General features: G+C 45.9%; 1 long non-coding RNA gene across 1 annotated transcript; it reads left to right on the top strand.

The window, feature by feature from the left end:
• The first annotated feature begins 313 nt into the window (after positions 1-313).
• On the top strand, positions 314-5279 carry LOC308619148. Its single transcript, XR_014016131.1, has 4 exons — positions 314-523; positions 970-1083; positions 4362-4674; positions 5163-5279. It is a non-coding gene; the product is annotated as an uncharacterized lncRNA (long non-coding RNA).
• The last annotated feature ends 681 nt before the right edge of the window (positions 5280-5960 follow it).

The following is a 5960-nucleotide window of genomic DNA, read 5'->3' as shown; positions in this document are numbered from 1 at the left end:
GAGGCAAGGTGACCTCTGGCAGGCAGGGTTTGGAATGTGAATCCAGAAGGTTCTCGGTGGAAGGAAAATTACCCTCCTTGAGGTTTTTGTGGGGAAGAGCCTATCAGCGAGGGTGGTCTGGTGGGGAGGACCAGGGTCTGCAGAGTCTGGTGAGCCCTTCCCACAGGAATCCCGGCTCCAGGAAATGCGAAGCTTCCTCAGAACCAGAGACACCCAGGGCCCTGGCGCCCCAGGAGATGGCCAGTCACACGGCTCAATTTACAGATGAGGAAATGAGATTCAGATGGGGGAGCGGCTTCCTCAAAATCACTAAGTAGAACTTTTCAGAGCTGGGTTTCATTCCTAATTCTCTCACATGCTGCTCAGCCCCAGACAGGAGGGGAAACTCCCAGGGCCAGAGTGGGAAAACGTTTTAAAGCAGCTTCCAGAAGTGGTTGAGCTAGTCAGGAGAAGTAGGCGACCCTGAGCACTGAGGAAGCGGGGATGCGGGACGGCAGCTGGGAGGAGAGCGGCTTGTGCAAAGGTCAGAGGACGGGACAGGCAAGGTCCACCCTGGGGGCCACGGGGCCACCAGCCTGGGGCTGAGGGGCTGAAGCAGAGAAGCTTGGAAGGGGAAGACCAGGGATTCGCCTTTTACCCCCGAGAAGGGAGCCTCTGGAGTATCCCTGGGAAGGGAGGGTGGCATGACGGAGGTTGTCTCTGAAGGGATAGTCCCACCAGGGCTGTCACAGTCACTGAAAAATAAGGTCACAAGGGAAGGAAGGAGAGAGCAGGAGCCAGAAAGGAAAGAGGGAAGGAAAGAAGGAAGGGAGGGAGAAAGGAAGTTAGTTAAGGTAATCAGAATATGCCACCCTCAAAAATATGCCACTTTGGCATAAAGATTATTTTGAGCTGAAGGCAAGTGAGAAGCAGCAGACACAGGAAAGACTCAGCTACCACCTCCCCCCTTATCTTTCTGTCTAAAAGCAGGGCATAAATTTCCCTTCCTAAAGGTGACATGAATTCTCCTTGTGAGGTACCCCACCTCCCCACCTCCAACTCCTACCAGGAAGAGGATAACAACCTTTATCAGCAGAGATCAAGGTGAGTCTGCATAAACGAACCTGATTGAAATGACCCTTATCTTCCATTAGCTTCCTCCAGATATATTTACCTTCCCACAGTTTACCACCCTTAGTAGCCCCAACTCCTTTTCTTTTGTCTAGTCACTTCACCATTTATTGTCCTGTGTTAAAATGGTGGATAAGTCCCCCAAGTCTAACCACTTCTTTGGGTTTTCACCTTTTTTCCTGTGAAGCCCCCGCACACGTAAAACTATTAGCATCAATGAAGGAACATATGCCTTTTTCTCCTGTTAATCTGTCTTTGTCAGTTTAATTTGCGGGCTGCACTCACAGCACATAAGAGGGTAAAGGAAAAGTGTTTTCCTCCCCTACTGAGGGAAGGAAGTGGGTGGGAGAGGAAGGAGGGAGGGAGGGAGAGAGGGAAGGAAAGAAAGGCTTTCTGACTTGGGACTGGCAACAGATAATTGCTTCTTCCAGTTTGACAATAAATAAGATGGGAGGAATTGACAATAAATAAGGTGGGAGGAATTGACAAGCCCAGGAGAGCAGAGGCTGACTTGGCTCCTTACAGGCCCATCAGCTTCTCCAGCCTTTATTGATCCAAGGAAATGCTATTAAAAATCATCATCTCCAGGAGAGGAAATATCCTTTTTACTTCGTTTTGTACTTGGAAGTCATTTGTTTTCTAATGATATTAAATTCCACCTCTGGCATTTACATACATCTAATTTCAAAAGGCAGAAACAGGGAGAAAGCCAAATATTTTAAGGCTCTTGGGTTCATTTCGGAAAACCGTTAGTGCTTCCAGGGCCGAAGAATTCTACCAGTTGAAATAAAATTTTACCTTTGCAACCAAAACTTATAAAGCTACATTTCACCAGTGTTAAAAGTATGTTCCTCTCAACCTTCGAAAAAGATCAAAGAAATAATCCACTTGAGCAAAGGGCAGGGGGTGGGAGGACACTTTTACTGTAAACCCTTTTATACTTCTGGATTGTTATGCCCTGAGAATGTCTTATCTATTTTTTTATTTTTTATTTTTTTAATAGTTTATTTTATTAAGGAAAATTTTTTTTTAATTTTTAAAATTTTTTTGGCACACCATGGCATGCAGGATCTTAGTTCCCCAACCAAAGATAGAACCCATGCCCCCTGCAGTGGGAGCACAGATTCCTAACCGCTGGACTACCAGGGAATTCTCCTCTATTTTTAAAAATTAAGCACATAAATAAAATAAAAACACAACTTAAAGAAGCTAATGTCCTGGGTCTTCTCAAGGGTTTGAAAGTTATCTTCCGGGCGTTAGAAATAAAATTTGTAGGGACTTCCCTGGTGGTCCAGTGGCTAAGACTCCGCATTCCCAATGCAGGGGGCCTGGGTTCGATCCCTGGTCGGGGAACTAGATCCCGCATGCTGCAACTAAGACCCAGAGCAGCCAAAATAAATTTAAAAATAAATTAAAAAATAAAATTTGTAGTAGAACAAGCCTGGGATCAGCTCAGTTTCACGCTTTGTTCCTGCAATTCCACAAGCCAGGTGACCTTGAGGGGAAAAAAAAACCACTTCAACTTCCTGAGCCTCAGTTATCTTATCTATAAAATGGGGATAATTATCTCTACCTCCCAGGGGTATGTTAAGATAAAAAATGAGATAAATTGTGTTCTTGCAAAAGAGGTTCGAAATATAATAAGGCACCAAAGAAATGTGAGCTCCTATCATCAATTATATAAAGTTTTTCTTTGAATTCTTGGATCACTAAACCAAGTGGGAATGAGGTCCCCCCACCCCCCTGGTCATGCTATTCCCTCTGCAACTTGTTAACCCCTCCTCACCCTGTAGATCTCAGCTCAGGCACAACCTGGCTGCCTGGTCCCTCACCTCCCACCACTCTTCTTGGGCCCCCTAGGCTCCAGCCACACTCTCCTCTGTGCTGTCCCTCAAACAGGTCAAGTACAGTCCAAACCTGGGCCTTTGCATCTGTTGTTTCCTGTGCCTGGGATGCTCCCCCCACCCATAGTCACTTCACTACTTATTGTAAGCATGTATTTCTTAGATTTTTTTTTTTTTTTTTTTTTTTGCGGTACACGGGCCTCTCACCGTTGTGGCCTCTCCCGTTGCGGAGCACAGGCTCCGGACTCGCAGGCTCAGCGGCCATGGCTCACGGGCCCAGCCGCTCCGCGGCATGTGGGATCCTCCCGGACCGAGGTACGAACCCGCGTACCCTGCATCGGCAGGCAGATCCTCAACCACTGCGCCACCAGGGAAGCCCTTAGATTTTTTTTTTATTAAAAACCAAACACAAACACTTCTTTAGCTAAAAAAGTTGATTAAAATCCGTCTCCATTGGTCCTGGCTTTTGATCTATGGCTGTCAAAGAAAGACGCACTGGGAACCTGGTTTGTTTTTCTGATTTGCAACACTGTCAGGAGGTGCCTGCCCTGAGGCTCTGCGCCTGGTTCTGTATGTCCCCATTAGGCAGCTTCCTAGTTCCTCCAGGGCTTCACCTTCTATCTTCCCATTCGTCATGCCGCCAGACTCACACACACCTGGAGGCATCCCACATGAATGTTCCATGCCACCCTACTTCTAGAGGCAGAAGTCATACCCAGGAGGACCCCAAGTTACCCGTGGCTGCCCCAGTAAAGAGAGAAACTCCTGAATTCTAACAAACCTGGGCCCCCATCTTGGCTTGACCATTACTAGCTGGAGTTTTTGATCAAGATGTAGCCCTTTTCAGGGCCTCAGTCTCTGTATTTGTGTAATGAGGAATCCTCCCTCCCAGGATCCAATGAGATGAGGTATGTGAGGCACCTGGCAGTGTATGGTGGCTGTGATGGTTATCAGGACACAGAGGAATGAACCTTAAATGGTGGAACGTCAGGAATTAGAAGGGGCGATTGGGAAGATACAGGGGGTGGATGGGCATTCTTGGGTCATCTCAAATCATAACCGTAGGCAAAACCAAGGTACCCAAGAATCCAGTCCTGCGTCTCTTTTTGCACAGAAGGTGGGGGGATGACCTCCAATTTTTTTTCTGGCCATGCTTTGCAGGACATGGGATCCTACTGGCGCCCCCTGCAGTGAAGTGTGGAGTCTTAACCCCTGGACCGCCAGGGAAGTCCCTCATTTTGAATGCTCACTGTGGCAACTGGTCTCTCCCCATGCTGTACACTGCACTTGCTCGGGTCCTGGACAAAACTGAACGGCTGCCTTGATCATGGATCTATTTTAGAGGATGTCAATGCTTTTGTCCAGACTGGAGTTGACTATAACTATGGCTTTCTTCTTTCTGTAAAGTGGGACTCTCCATCTTGAAGAGTCCTGGCTTTGTTGAGTGTCAGCACCAGAACTCTCCCTGAAAGAGACTCTGCTGCTGTCTTACTGTGTGACCTGTGGAAGTCCCTTCCCCTGGACTCCAGATGCCCCGTCTGTACAGTGACCCCATGGAGTGGGACGGTCTCCCCAGGCCCTCTCTGCTCTAGCATCCTGCCTATGGAGCATTTATGAGTCAAGGCAATATCTTCTCTGAATTTGCCAGCCATTATTACTAGTTATGTGATCTTGAGCAAGTGATGTCACCTCTGTGCCTTAGCTGCCTCATCTGCAAAATGTGAGTCATAATTTACTAAAGAGTGTAGAAGAGAGCCCGGCATGAAGTAGATACTATATGTGAGTTGATACCCTCATCACCACCTCTAATACCATCACCATCATTATCACCAGCATCACTGCCATCACCATTATCAACATCACCATCATCAACATCACCATTATCAACATCACTATCATCAGCATCACCACCATCCTCCTCATCATCCAGCCTCATTAGACTGTTGGTTGGTATGCCTGGTGTGAGGAAAATTGCTCAGCACAGGATACAGAGACACCTGGGTACAAGCCCTTGCTTAAGCAAAGATTCTGCGTCTTCCACAGCCTCAATCCTTTCTTCCTAAGGTGAGGGGATTGGGTCTGACAGTTGGGGCAAAGGGTGTACCCTGTGGCCAAAGATAGATCCTTTTCTCGTTCTTCTAGCTTTCCAACAAAATTCTTCAAATTTTTGGTTCCAGGACAGATTTTACTTTTTTTTTTTTTTTCCAGGATGTCATCGGCATCTGGCCCTACCCTCAGCTAAAAGCAGTCAGGTTGATCGGAACAAAAAAAGGTTTGGCGAAGTATCTACCAACAGACTAATGGATAAAGAAGATGGTGTGTGTGTGTGTGTGTGTGTGTGTGTGTGTGTGTGTGTGTGATGGAATATTACTCAGCCATAAAAAAGAATGAAATATTGCTATTTGTAGCAGCATGGATGGACCTAGAGATTGTCATACTGAGTGAAGTGGGTCAGACAGAGAAAGACAAATATCATATGGTATCACTTATACGTGGGCTCTAAAAAATGATACAAATGAATTTATTTACAGAACAGAAACAGACTCACAGACATAGAAAACAAACTTACAGTTACCAAAGGGGAGAGGGAGAGGGAGAGGGAGAGATGGATTAGGAGCTTAGGATTAACATATAAACACTATTATATATAAAATAGGTAATCAACTAGGACCTACTGTATAGCACAGGGAACTATATTCAATATCTTGTAATAACTTAAAATGCAAAAGAATCTGAAAAAATGTATGTATAACTGAATCACTTTGATGTACACCTGAAACTAACACAATATTGTAAATCAACGATACTTCAGTAAAAAAAAGAAAGAAAAAGTGTTGGAGCAACGCCAGGGAAGAAAGAAATCCAAGCCCACAGATTTTCAGGTTGAATTTCTTATAACTGTAACAGGGTTGTAGCCACCCATCTCCTGACTAAAATAGGAGACAGATTTTGGGAGAAGAAAGAAGGAGAGGAGGAATGAAAGGGGAAGGGAGAGCAGGAAAGGGA

Source organism: Mesoplodon bidens (assembly GCF_964165515.1).
Source record: "Mesoplodon bidens genome assembly, chromosome: 6".
NCBI classification, from domain to species: domain Eukaryota; kingdom Metazoa; phylum Chordata; class Mammalia; order Artiodactyla; family Ziphiidae; genus Mesoplodon; species Mesoplodon bidens.
The sequence above is the reverse complement of the archived record's forward strand: the minus strand, read 5'-3'. Positions and strand labels throughout refer to the sequence as shown.